This window comes from Sebastes fasciatus, chromosome 2 (assembly GCF_043250625.1).
Source record: "Sebastes fasciatus isolate fSebFas1 chromosome 2, fSebFas1.pri, whole genome shotgun sequence".
Taxonomy (NCBI): Eukaryota; Metazoa; Chordata; class Actinopteri; order Perciformes; family Sebastidae; genus Sebastes; species Sebastes fasciatus.
The window spans coordinates 21,099,765-21,115,107 of record NC_133796.1 but is presented as its reverse complement, the minus strand read 5'-3'; the positions used below and the strand labels follow the sequence as shown (position 1 = coordinate 21,115,107).

Below are 15,343 nucleotides of genomic sequence, written 5' to 3'. Positions count from 1 at the left end.
ATTGTCGGCTTAAAAGTGTTTATTCAGTTTCACTACAGCGATAGTTACAGGGGTGAAAAGTGTATTTCTTTCTTTCTTTCTTTCTTTCTTTCTTTCTTTCTTTCTTTCGACTATTTGTTACCCCAATGCAGAAAATGAGGAAGGGTTCCCACTGGCTTTTTAAAAAAAAAAAAATGTAAAGGGCAACCAGCACCCCCCAGAAGGTGGCGCCCTGTGCCTTAAGCCGGTCCTGGAAATGATGCAATAGCTATAGCCACAGCAGGAAACCTCCTCACTAAATACACCTAAAGCTCTCCATTCATATACAGTATGTGGTGCTCAATGGAGAGTTATAAAGTTATTTGTATGGTAATGCTTAATTTACTGAAACATGTTAGTTAAAATAACATTGGCAGATAACACAAAGCCCAACAGTGTGATTTTATGTATTCTTATACTATGCATAGAATAGGCATTGCCGCAAGATGTATGCACAAGCAAACATTCTCTTACAGAAGTTTAGTATGTGTTCAGATAGAGTGAAGATGTCTCTGTTCAGAGCATATTGTACACCACTGTATACAGCCCATTTGTTCATATAATGATGAAATGAGAATATTATTAAAAAGACCAAGATGTTCCATTGCAAGTGAAATGTTTGTGTCTGCAGGCATAAATACTTTCAAACTGTATTAAGAAATATCATGTACGAATTGATATGCCGGCTTAATCAATCTGAGAATGACATAATCTTGCGGTTGTCTAACATCAGATTTAGCACTACACGGTACCAATCACAGCTGTGGAGGCACTGGTATAGTTCTTTATATGTAAGGCATTGATGTATGTATATATTTATATCAATAATTATATTTTTAATATCTTATAATCATTACTTTTTATAGTGCTTCCTGTATTGTAATGTATTATATTCAATGTATTGTTGTTGTTTTTTTGTTTTGTTTTTTCTTATCTGGACATTGAGTCTGCAATAAAGTTTGAATTGAATTATGTATAGCATTTCTTAATAGACCCTTTTTCATGGCAGACATTTTGACTTGCCATACCTGGAAAAAGCACAGGTGCAAGTTAATTAATGAGGGCCTCACCCTTTTGTAAGTAAACCATAAGTTTGAAACCCATGCACAATTACAGACAGTTTGTCTCCTGTCTAAAAATAGCTCCATTATGACAACTACTCGCACATACCTGTACTCTCCCCAACGCCAGATGGCACTGCTGCACGCATGCGCAGTAGACTAATGAGCGCAGAGATAGTCAACAGTTTGTGGACAGACGCGGCCACATGGTGACATAATTAAGCAAATGAAGAAACGAATGATTGCAACAACTACACTGACCAACCAACACATGGTGTAAGGTAGGATCGCTGGCTTTGGATAATTGTTATTGCTGGTTTAATGAGCAGTGAACATGTTTTGTTCGCAATGCTTAATTGCTAATTGGTAAAAGAAGGCACCGCCGTGTGCAGTTGATGGTGTCTACTAGTTACTGTAATTCAGGTTTGATAGAGCTAGAGGTGGCAAACTGATGGATTTGGATGCAGAAAAGGGCATTTTTCTTTCTTTCTCCAACAGTTGTTTTGTGAGTGATTCACTTGGTGAGCATAGAGGAAGTTGCTGTCTCTCCTCTGATGTTCACCTGCATCTAATTATGCATTTTGACGCATACTGGTGCTTGGATGATGCATTGTCTATATAAAATGCAGCAATGCAATATTGCCACATTTATTTTACTGCACTAGACATCTGATATCTGTGTGTGTTTTGGGCAAACAGTATGAATTTTATACTGGCTACCAGTGTTAGAGGTTTTGGGACTCTCTCTGTGTGTGTGTACTGGCCCACAGCAGGCCTCCATGTTCTTACTCTGTTGTTGAAGTGGCCATTATAGAAGCTGCAGTTTGTGTGTTTCCCATGTGTACATGTTGTTCACTAGTCTGTGTTTGTGAAAGCAGTTTTCTCAAATTTACATTGATGCAAAATTGAATGATACATATTTCTTGCTGTTTCTATATGTTTAAGCTCCAAAGTTACATCTGTTTGAATATTGGTGTGTTGTCTGAAAGATTAGTTTATCATTTTAATAACCTCGGTTAAGGTGTGAGTGCTGAAAAGTCTAGGCATTTTTAAATATTAGCTTTTGATTGTGACATTTTCCTGTATTCTGTGTCTTTATTTACTCAGATCTTCAAATGATTGAATGAATCGGTGTAATTGCTGCATTATATCATACAGTAGTTACATTTTCACATTTTCTGCTCCTTCTCTTGCTAGACACTTATTGCTGAAACCACCAATACCATTAAAACTTTAATCACCCCTTAAACCGGAAAAGGGCAGTATTTTCTATATGTGAGTGGATGTCTGGCAAAAGCTGCAGATCAGCAAAATCTAAATGTATAATTAACTAAAAGAAATGCTGGTATTTATTAATAATATATTCTGTAGCATGCATTTCTCCATGCAAGACCCATCTGTTGCTGATGCAGGAAAAATAGCCTCATCAACACATCCCGTATACAGACTACACAAACAGCCTCTCCAGACAGAGATGGCACCCTATAACACATGATGTTCAATTATATTTGTTTGGAAAAATGCACCCCAAAGCACGGTATCACCTGCAATGTTTTCAGGCCGGGTTCCAGTTTTAAATCTTTTATTATTTCAGTTTGCATTATGTTTATGAACAAGATTAGAAATCATGTCAGATTTAATTCCATAAAAAAGGCTTCTTTTGCCAATGTTATATGCACCTAAAAACACAATTACTGAGTGAATCCCATCACCCATGTTGTGGTTTAAATGTCATAACACAGTTTGTCCTCTAGATAGTGCCCGAAGCTTGCATTGACTTATGGTTTCAATTATGGTTCAGGTAAAAAAAGAAGAAGTGGTGAACCAGAGAAAATGCCCTGTGCATTCAGTTGTTACTTTTTGTCACTGTTCTCTGCTGGGTCTGTTAAAACATGTTGGATATGCACTTATTGTAACTTCCAGCACAGTGAATGTGAAATGTTGTAAAAAAAAAAGTCTCAATTGTTAGTTTCATTATTCTCGTGTGTGTTAGCGCTTGTGATATGATTGCTGGATGCTTCTGGTCATATTAAGCAGACATACTGTTTGTTTTTGGTATGTGCAAATGATGATGATGATGATACGTTTAAATATACTGTGTCTTGTTTGCTTGAATTCAGCTACAGTATTTATGTTGCATTTTAGATATTGAAACTGTCTCTGTGTGCTGTCTACTGACACAGTCAGGACCGAATTAACATGGAATTTACCCAATTTTGCTTTTATCTGTACACAGTCAAGTACGTTTTGATGATCAGACATGTGTAATCGTTTGCTTTTCTACACAGAATGTGTACATCTATATATGCATACGTCTTAGTATGAGCATGGCCTTTTCAAATGTCAACTTTGACAGCAATTCATAGCCAAGCGCAAACACTGGAAATAACTCTAATTTGTCCATAGGCATGCCATATTTGCCATTGAATGAATCCTATCAAAATGAATATGAATACCTTTTTAGATTAGCTTTCATGAACTTATTGTTATTAACTTGCATTGATGTTAGTACCACAGCCCTTGTTTTTGTCATTAGAGAGGCATTTAAAAAAAAAAATCTAATGTAATAATAACCTCATACAATGCTGTTGTCTGTAAACTGTTTAACATAGTGAAGCCTGCAACACAGTATCACAGCTTGATCACTTTGTCTGTTTGTCTGATGCTGCCCTGATTGATATGGATATCTACAATACATGCCATATGGCATCTTTAGACTACACCTGTTGCTATGACTGTAAATGTTGAGTCCCACCTGACCACCTGAAGGTAACAGTGTTCATAGTGGTAGGCTTAACTGGCTTTAAGAAAAATAACAAAGCATGTTCAATAAACTAAGATACTTTTGAACAGTATAGAACTTATTGAGGATGTAGAAATGTAAAATGTACATTGAAGCGATCTAGTCTGGCCTTGACACTGTAGTGAAATATATTGTAGCAAGAAAAGCCTTAAATATAAATATAAAAATAATCCATAAACATATGGTTTATCTCCACGCTGCTGCTAGAGAGCTCTTTATACTGTCGATTAAAGTGTAAAAAGTTAGGCCTGGGCCTTTTGTTGGATTTAAATATCATCACTGGAGAATACTGTTGGGGCTCATTTGTTCTCATAGAACTATGGGTAATAGTTAAGCCTATATACATGTAATATTGATGGGGCGAGCGGCACAGATAAAATAAACTATGGTGGAAAGAAACTAGAAGAAACATTAGTTTTGTTCATAGCAAAGCAAGTTTATTGTCGCTGATTTTACTGTGGAGAGAGGTCTGACGAAGTGTCTGCAGCTATAAGAAAGCTACATAACAATAAGGCCAAATGATCACATTGTTGCTCAACGTCTAAAATATACCTGTCAAAACGTGTTCCTCCTTGCTTTACTTGGTTTTAGTTCATGGCATTCTGTCTGACTCGGATCTCTGAGCTGTTAACTATTTTTTATAAGTTATAGTTGATAGTACTGATATTTATAGTCCTACAGCATGACCTAGTATATCCTTTTCATTGTGACCTAGACAATTCTGATGGGAAGGTTATAACCTTAACTTTCATGAACGTCAGTTTGGTTAAAAGAAGTCATTGCCAGTTGTAACAGTCATTAATCAAAATGTAAAGGTGAGACTTCACTCAATAACTAACCAAGCTGTATCGTGGATATCATCTAACATTTATCATAACATGTCAGGAGTTTTGTGTACAAAATAATTAGATGATGTTTTTGGACATCGGCACGTTTGCAGCATTTACTTTGCATCTTTTAGTTTGCAGGATTTACTTTGCAGCGTTTACTTTGCAGTTTCCAATGTGATGCCATCTGCAGGGAAATCAAGCCCAATGCAGTATCACTCAATAAGATGAGAAAGAAATTAAATCAAATTAACATGACATTGAAATGAGGGAAAGACTACTGTTGCCCAAAAGTGTGTTTCACATACTGTATGTACAATATACTGTAGGCACTTTACAGCATTTAGTACAAAAGAAACCCAACTATTTAGAAAAAATAACATCACTAATTAAATATTGGAAAATCAGTTTCACTAAAGGTGAGATGGTGTAAACTATTTATAGCTGGAGCATGGCCCTTCCACAACAGGACTGAATGTTTCAAAAATGAGTTTGCCGTGTTGCTCACTAGATGGCAACATTGTCTTACTAAACAGTGAAGCCATCAGTCTCCCAGTTGTGTTACATTTGAAAGAAGAAGGTCTAGTTACCCTCAAACTGTTAAATGTTGCTCTTGTTTCTTAAGTAGGGAAGAGGAAATGGACTCGTACCTGTCACTTACATACAATGGTAGTCTTGTACGCACAACAGTGACTCATTAGGAAATGAGGTGTGATGAGTCAACTTTCCACGAACAATGAAACCTCAATAGGTTGTGCAGTACCATTTTGGATTAGTATAAGCAGATAATGAAGGACGTAGATTAACAGAGCTGTATCACACGTCTATGTTGAGCAGGATGAATCACCTCCTTCTGCCGCTGTCGTACGTCAAACGACACTTTCACTTGTACATTTTGTTCCGCTATGTCCTGGTAGATGATCAGAGGTGTCATGTCATTCCAAACCACATTACTGTGTCAGAGTGCCTTCTGAAAAGAACTGATCAGATAGAGAAAGAGACGGGTGTTGAAGGACATATTTAAGTTTTACTGAGGCATATGTGTGTTTAATATCAACTTATTTCTCATGTAAGAATGAGACAACATGCCTTAAAATAATTATGAATGCAACATTTTATTAAATGTTAAACTACATACAAGAACTTTGATACATTTTATCACATTTAAGATCTTTACACACCAAGTCTGTAATTTTTGTCTGGATTTGTTGCACGTTTAAAAATACCTCAAGTTGTGTCTATCACGTTTACACACCGACTCTGAAACTTTTGTCCGTCATTAAGGTTTTCGGCACAGGTGCGATTTTCTGTGTTTTTTTGCATCTGTCAAAAGGCAAAAGAGGGTTACTTGACCACTCAGAGCCACCGTCTGTGCAAACGTTATCATCCAAAATGGCATGATAAACATTCACTCTCGTCTCCCAGCAAAAGCAAATTACAATAAAGACATAAAAGAATACAGAGATGCTGAATTTAAAGATGGATTTTGGCAGGTGATTGCAGATTAGCTTTGAATTGGGGATGATCACAAAACAAACGATGTGGGAAAGTTTAGACAGTAGTGATTGTGCTGTCGGCAGATAAACGATAGCTTCTTGCTAATGTCATTTATTCATTAATCCCGTTTTGGACTAGCGCAATCCATTGCACCCACGTAATTAATTCAGTTTTGTCTTGTATTGTAAATTTTCGCAACAAATTTAATAACAAAATACGTTGGACTCAGTGTGCAAGGTTTCTGTTTGTAATGTTTTCTATCAGGTGACGGAATAAAAAAACACATACAAAAAAAACCCGGACTTGGTGTGCAGAGACCTTTACATTCATTATGTAGGTCACTATACATTGAAGTTTCTGATTGAAGTCCATCAGAATATACAATATACATGATTATTTTGTATTCACATTTAGTTCCTTAACGGTGAAGTCAAATCTTTCAACAACATTTAAAAGACTATGTGATGAAAGCATATACAAAGTCCTATGATACATTGGTGGTCCTTCTTGAGAAATTCTTCTTTGTGCCTTCAGGCAGGTCAGAGGTCAGTGGAGCTACACTGGAGTGTAAAGGGATTATTTGTATTGGTCAAGTTTACTTACTTATAGGCAACTTTGTTCTTGTTGGGTGGCATTTCCACACTCAAAGTATCTTGATGTTGTGTGTTGTCAGTCATCACCACTGTTTTTGGAACAAACGTACATTAAACCTAATACAGATTGTCTTATTTGGTCTAAATTTTGGGGCTGTTGTGATTTTATTCTCTGTATAAATAATTAAATTCGACATGAGTACCCAAATTAAAATGTAACAGAAAACACATTAATCTGCATCCTTGGAAGAGGAAAGAGACATTAAAACAGTGTCCAATAGAGGGCAGACAAGTGCTACAAATGTAATCGCTTCACTTCACTCACCCACTTATACAGACACAGACTACACTGTTTTCATGGTGAAGTCAGCTTTGCATATCCAATAATTGTGTATATACTGTATGTTTAGCTCCAAGAACACTGTGTGTAGATATTTTAATTCATAATTGTTATTAATTGGTATGCTGTGGTCTTGAGAGTCTAATTATAGCTACTGTGTCTCCTTAAACGTGACCTAAACTGGAATAGATAATATTGTGATTGTCCAATAAACACAATGATCCTAAATCCAATTAGTCACCATTCCACTGTGCAGGAGTTCAACTCTGCCACATCCAGCTCACCTTTTCAGGTCCCTGTACTCCACAACGGTAAGGATTAATTATTCAGCTACAATTAGCGTGATGTCAATAGTAATTGCCACCAGTGCAGGGCTCCTCTGACATTGAGGCGGCCTGTTGTGAGACTGAGATTACGCTTCTCTCATGTTAAAATTCCCAATTTCAATCAAGTTACTGTATGTGTAGAAGCTCTTGTGCGCAAACCCACTCAGACACACACATCCCCACACCCACCCAGGGGCGGGCACGCATGACTGCACTCAAATAACCGACACTAATGCACACATACACGCACACACACACACCGAACAGGATACACACACAAGTTCTTTCTGTTAAACTTGAGACTGTAAAACATAGATAAGTGTTGCTCATTTTTCGTTTAACATTTGTAAGGTTACTAGACTGTGGTAAGCGTGTGGTAATTGCCCAGAGTCCTCCCCATTACAAACAGGAGATTGAAGAGGTTTACGCACAAACTAAAATATGCTACTGCTGTTATTGACATGAATTGAAATTACATGGCAAGAAACTCAAAAAAGCAGTTATACTGTATATTTAATCTAAAATAACGCCTCCGCAGCGTTATATGTTCTTGCATATTGTACTAACTTGTTCAGATTAGGAAAATGAATAAACATTTTGATTATGAAATGCATTTGACATTTAAATAGAATATATATATTTATTTTATTAGTGTCTGTAGGGACAAACATTACCAAAACTGAAATATAGTATTAGTGAGTTACAGTAGCAGTTCATGACAAATGTACTTGACAAATCTCACCTCCACTTGGCCAGTTGTCTGGTAAGGGCTTTCGGGAAAACTGGCAATATCTTTTTATTTTTTTTGGCCATTAATTTTGTCCTTTTTAATGTTTGCTATTGTGCAAACAAAATAATAAGGAACTAAATTGCAACAATACACCTTTGTGACTCCCACCTCTGGTCAGGAGTCCACAACCACAAACCTCTGTAAGTACATAGTGGTACTACATAGTGGTATGCACACTAAAAGTGAACTCTGACCTTGGAGTTACAACATAGGCTACAATTGTCTGTATTAGTGATGAATGCTGTTGATACTATAAACAGTATTGATGAGATGGTGTCCACTTGAAAGTATCTTTGTTATATCTTTATCACTCTTTTTTAAATTTTTTTTTAGCTCTTTTAGTGTTTGACTTGTTATTTACTCGCTTGATTAATTCAGGACTTGACTAGATTTTGGGCTGGGAGATCTCTTCCCTTAATTTCAATTCTCTTTTACCTCACCTTCTTCCATTGCTTGAATGTGGTTCATCTCCATATGATGTTCTGAAGTCAGTGTAATCTCTGAGTAGAAGTTTAGATTAACTGTCTTGATTTAGAAACAAACAGTTAAAGGAACAGTGTGTAGCGTTTAGGGGGATCTATTGGCAGAAATGGAATATAATATTAATAATTATGTTTTCTTTAGTGTATGATCAGCTGAAAATAAGAATCGGTGTATTTTTGTTACCTTAAATTCAGCCATTTATATCTATATAGGGAGCGAATCCTCTCCGCGGTTTCTAGAAGGGAACCCATGAGTTGGGGAAACTCTCACGAGATGGTTAAGGTTAGGCATTGATCTTGAATAGCTAAGGTTAGGATAGGAAATCAGGCAGCGAGTCTCGCAAGAGTTTTTGCAAGTTTTTGCAGATTTCAGATCAAATTAGCAATTTCTTCACGGAGCTGGCTGCCATGTTTCTACAGTAGCCCAGAACGGACAAACTAAATAGGGAAAACGCTTGGCACACGGGAGAAGTTTCAGTTGTTTGCAGACTGCAACCTCATTGCTAGATGCCGCTAAATCCAAATACACACTGCTCCTTTAAGGTCTTAATTTTCAAAATGGGACGAACATGTTCTTACAATAAAAAGCATTCACACAGTACAGTATTGTGCAACCCATTAGGGGTGTAACAATACATCATTACAATAATACACCAATACAATACATGTGGATTGATATATCGATTCAATGATAGACGATCCAATATCGTTGATGCAAAGTGAAAATAGTCATCCTCTAATAATCATCCTTAAGATACGCCTTTATTTTGAAATTCCCACTTCATATTTATTCTTTTTTATTAAATACAATAGTGTTTTTCATTTAAATGTCTGGAAGAGCCCAGTAATAAAATTGTCAAATCATATTTTAGTTGCATTTTGAGAGTCGATATAGATTTAACCAGTTAAATGGGCATATGATATCGTCTCATATTGATCGCAGGCCCCTGAATTGAATCAAATCAAAATGGTATCGTGGCAGACTTTGTGATATCAGCAAATGTCGTATCGTTGTCCAAAGAATCAATATCGTGATGGAACTTGTGATTCACACTCCTTTAACCCAGTATAGTATATAGAGAAATCTTCTTCCCTGCTGCTTTACAGTATATTATCTCACCCTCTCTCTCACCCATTGTCTCTATGTGACTTTTTTTCCACCACTCGTACATGTTATATCTATTGGACTGTGATATAGGAACTACTGCCTTGTTTCCATTGATTTCAAACTGAATTTCATTTTGAGTTGGAGGATTATGAATCTCATTACAAATTTCACACATGCTTGGTTAGTCAAACTATTGAACTTCTGTTGTCACAGTTAAGTTTGTGCAGAGAGGTAACTAATACTTTATAAATCAGGCGTCATAATGTTGATTATGTTGAATTGATAATATATTAACTTAGTAAAATGTCTGTTGCTTCAGGTCTCTGTCCAACTAACACATGTAGTGTTGTAGTTGAAGATTTGTGGGCAAAGCTTATAGTGTTTGTGCCTATAGTCTGGACTGGGTGTTTGAAACATCTCACTACGGGGCCGGGAGTATTGATGGCGGTGATAAAGACATGTAATAATGTCATAAAGCCAGAGAAGACAAGGAGCTGTAAGTGGAGATTGGCTGAAGAGTGTAACCGGTAATCAGTCAGCGGGGTGAAAAATGACAGGGCCAATGTGTGTGGACAGAAATGGGGAATAAAACATGGCGCTCATGAAGGCTGAACAGACCAGAAGAGGAAGAGGGCGGGGGAGTAGAGGTGACCTGCTCATAGAGAGGACAGGCCTGTCGCATTTCCTGATTACAACCAATAGGTCTCAATTTCACATGACAACACCAACTACTCATTTGGGGCAGTGTCTGTATTATAGAGCTTGGAGGAGAGAGGGGAGGTGGGGTTAATGTCCCATTGGGTTTATAATACCTTCCTAAAAGAGTAACCTCTACGATGAAGAGTATTTTTTGTGCCAGCACTTTTCCTTACCTGCAGTTACAACTCTGACTCCATTCCTTGTTCGCCGTCTTTTAGCTCATTTCATGCTGGTTGGAATGCAGTTTGGTTATTTTAGTCTTTTCTATTGCAAATTACTACTTAATTATTCTTTAATTATGAGATTAATGAGTGGTGACTAAATTAAGTTGAGTTCACTCGCTGGAATTAACAAAAAATGTTTGCTCATTTTGGCTGACAGAGCTTTTGATGCAATGTGACAACATTGTTTGTGGTTCGGGGGTTGGTAAACTGTGGAGTTTATCAGCAAACGCTAAAGGTCTGCAAGTTTGAGAAAGCGGACAAATCGGTCTAGCTGGTGCTAATGGACTATAAAGGTGGGACTGATTAAAAGTAATTAGCTACAATAGGTTCTCTGTGTACCGGCTTTAGGCTATACTGATAGTTATATCACAGCTAAACATAATGATATTTCAGATGTGAATTCTAGCACACAAAATGACTTGATGACGCAATCACCTGTGAGGCAAATATCCTGCGTGAGGTGAAAGGGGCAGCTATGTGCCAGTGTTTTAAAAACAAGAGGAAGTTTGTCATTCTAGTTTGTCTGTTGCGCAGTTGCAGCATCAGTGGCCATGACCTGCTGCTCATAGAGGCAGATAAGTTACTTTAAAACGACTACCACAATATCCTTTCTTTTCTACTTTTCTAAGTCAGAATCCAGTCAAATCTAAACACACAGACATGATACATATATTCTTAGGGGGCGTGTCCATCAAAGCATTTTTTCAGGAGCGCTTGAGAGCTCTTTGGAGGCGCAGCGTTTTTTCAACTGAGAGGCTTTGGTTGCGTCTGGTTGCCCTGATATGGAATAAACACGGTGGTAAACATGACTGCACAAGGTAAAGTACTTGCTCTGGCCCTTGCTCTGGATGAAGGGAAGGATGAAGCATGTAGGGAAAGCGGACGGCCCTACCGGTGTATGTGGGTTCATGAGATTTTGTGGGCGAGGAAACATCTCGGCGATTTCGATTTTTCAGTTCAGATTCAGATCATCTTTATTATCCCACGAGGGGAAATTTTTTTCGTCCAATGCTCCAGGCATGAGGACAACATAAAGTCCACAGTAAAAAATATAAAAACAATAGCATAAAATACACAATAAGACCACAAAATACTCATAATAATAAACACATTTGATCATCATTTGAGCTTTGTGGTAGGTTATTTGTCCCGCTACTACGGCTGTGTAAAAAGTGACGATTGTGACGATCGCAGCGATTTACTCAAAGTTGAACATTTTTCAACTCTCGGCAACCTGAAAAAAAATGCTAAACGTACAGTGCTTGTCGCAGAATAGACGCTCAGCGCCTCATCACGTTGCTGGTGTTTTTACCATAGCGTAAATACGTGCCGCTCCCATTGCAAAGCATTAGAAAAAATATGCTTGCCTCAGGAAAAAAAAACACTTTGGTGGACACGGATCCTAACTGTGACTTACACATTCTTTGGATATTTCTTATGTCCATGGTGGATAAACGTACATAAATCTGCTTAACCACAGAAAAAAGATGCTCCTTATAAGTTCAGAATTTACCTGAGAATCATCACGTTTTATTCAGTATAAAAGTAATCCGGTAGTAGTTGTCTGTACATCATGGGTATTCTGCAAACAGGAACTGCTAATAGCTAATTCAGCATACTATTACACCTACATATGTTTTTGTGTTTTTATAATCTACCTTGTGCTTGTTTTATTGTTGTTATTATTCTGATTTGCTGTCTTGTTGTTTATCATATTATATTACACTCTGTTTTACTGTCCTTTTATTGTAAGGCACTTTATTATTCTGTTTAGAGGAACTAGGTTTACATCTGGCATATACAAGCAAAGACATCTGTTACCAGTGATATTGCTTGTCTTTTGTTGCCTCACTACCATTGCATTGCACACTGTGTAGCTGCTACAAGTTTGGATAAATCATTTATATGAATTGGCTAAATAATGTCTTAAACTTAGGTCTGATTGATGCAATGAGGAGTCAAATTTAGAGGTTGACTGATATGGATTTTTTACAGAATCAGGACAGCTGATGGCCGATATCAGATTTTTTTTTGCCGATATGTTTGGCTGGTTTTCTTTTTTTACAGCTTAATAATAACAAATGATACACAACGTTTCTTAACTTAAGTAAACATTTATTGAACAACACTTATGGTCTGTCTCTCCAATCTGCATTTTGTGTCTGCGCTGCAGTGCACTTATATTGTACTTTGTGCATCATGGTTAATAGTAGTAATAGGGCTCAAAACCTTTTAAGCGCCTTTCCAAAACTGTCCTAAAGCATGTTTTTTATTTATGTTTGTTGACAGACACTGTTACAAGCTATATGGCCATAATCTAAGTGATCACAAAATAATAATAACTTTGTTCACTGGTATTACACAGCATGTTGCTCATATCTGCTATGCTGCGGACTATACACAGGACACTAGCGGTGACGTCATAGAGGCTATGTTGGACCCATAGACACGTTTAATGAAGTGAACTTTTTGCTAAATGTTTCGACAAATTGCTTGTGTTTCCGCCCTAACTTGCACTTATGACAAGCATTGTCAGCATCAACTCATTGTCAGCATCGGCCGACCTCTAGTCAAATTGCACTCGTTTTTCAAATTGCACTCGTTTTTCTTGGGAAAATGGTCTTGATTTTAAATATCAAGTTTTGGAAGTTTGTTTGTTAGTGGACACAACCAATTTCACTGAAACCACTCTTTCTGCACTTGTTCGCCTCACCCCCCCCCCCCCCCCTCCTGAAGTTTTATGCAGATAAGACTGAAGGCTTTCCCCTCCCAGAGCTGGGCGGGTGCCCAGTATGCAGGAGTTTATCTGGCACACATGTCCCTCCCTCCATATTTCACTTCTGGTTCTACTCTCTCTTTCTGATAGCTTTATCACTGCGGAGGGGTCAGATGCTGACACCAGCATAAGGGCCGCTTAAATCGCTCTAAACAACATCTATCATGGACCCTATAAAATAAGCTTCATGGCATGCACAATACCCCGGCCTCGTGCTTGGATATGCTCGTCTATCATATGGCTGCTTGACTCTAGGAGGCCTTTTTTTGATGATATGTACAGGATTCAGAAGAGGACAGTTCTGATTTGGCCTTAATCAGTCTTTATGAGTAATTTTAAATTACAGACCGCATGGGGGATCTATCACTCACCAGGAGGCAGGTAGGCTGTTTTGGAGGTGATAAATGGCACTAGCCTACAGTTGTATTTATTGATCAGGAAGAAGCTTGATATCAGTAAAACCCCTTTGGATAGCTAAAAAATGCCATAAAAAGGCAGTAACAGATGTTCTTTAGTTTCAGAGGCATGGCAGGGGGAAGGCAGGAGGACTAGGTGCAAAAGAGAGGGAAGGCAGACTCTAATTGACTTTGATTATTGGCCTAATATTATGACATGTTGACAGGTTGCTTATACGGCTCAGGAACACTGAAACAAATGGGATGCATGTGCTTGAACAGAGCGAGAAGACGCCGTTATGGCCCTTAAATCAAAACAATCCTGCAGGCTTTTCAGCAACGAGTAGATTAATAGCTGGATGCCAACAGATTGCAGCAAATTGTTTGTTCTCTGAGGTCAAAAATAGAAAAGAAAAATGAACACGTAATAATAAAAAGAAAAAGCTTTCTGTGATGTGACTAATTTTCCTGTTTTGACAGTCTCCATGTGTTAAACAAATGTTCTTAATGCCGCTAATTTATCTGAGCTATTTTGACTGGTTTAAATAATTAAACATTTTAGATACCATAACAGCTGCTTGTTTCTGTTTTCTGCTTCTATGAAGAGGTCATTAAGGTTTGTATATTCCTGCAGAAGCGTGAAGAGACAATACTCAGGAACACTTTAAAGATTAAACACAGGCAGGATCAACACATTAGCAGTATTCAAGTGCTACTTGTGACAGATATCATTCAAATTAAGAGGAACATTTTCCAGAATTTGATGGATAGGCATATCCATACATTCAGATTGTGATTTAATGTGATTGTTGTTAAACATTGTTATCCTGATAGTTGTGACTGTAAATTTATTCAGGCGTAAAATGTGTTTAACTGATGAGTGTTTAACTAGAAAGGCACTCAGAGAGCGCAGACCTCTGTCCCCCTCTCCGTTCAGCTTGTGCTATCATCCACGTGGATTTTTGTTTATGTTGAGATCAGCTGTACGTAGCGGAGCATCGTGAAACACTTCATTCAAACTGGACAGAAACAAAATAAATATCACCCAAGTGTGCTTTGGTCAAACTCAACTGTAATTTCACAGAGTTTAATGTGAAAAATCCACAGTTGTCCCCCCCACCTCCCGCTCTCTCTCTGTCTCTCTCTCTCTCTCTCTCTCTCTCTCTCTCTCTGAGTGGAAAGAGGCGGGGTCATGCGTCATCAACGCGTCATCAGTTACACTGCGCACGTGTTTTACCTAGAGGTCTAAATGTTCTGGCTGATCTGAATCAATAAAAAAATTCCTGAATCCGGACCATGGCCCGGATCGCCACCAAAATCTAATGGATGTTTATTGTGCCACACCCCACCCATCCAAAAAGTTGCATTCAAATCCATCACAGACTTTTGGAGTAACCCTGCTAA

General features: G+C 37.8%; 1 long non-coding RNA gene across 1 annotated transcript in view; it reads left to right on the top strand.

Moving 5' to 3' along the window:
• The first annotated feature begins 1,215 nt into the window (after window positions 1–1,215).
• The window catches only part of LOC141754602 (uncharacterized), a 479,452-nt gene continuing 465,324 nt past the window's right edge, over window positions 1,216–15,343 (top strand). Inside the window, exon 1 of the long non-coding RNA XR_012590683.1 lies at window positions 1,216–1,360. This is a non-coding gene — a long non-coding RNA (uncharacterized LOC141754602). The remainder of the gene's footprint in view (window positions 1,361–15,343) is intronic.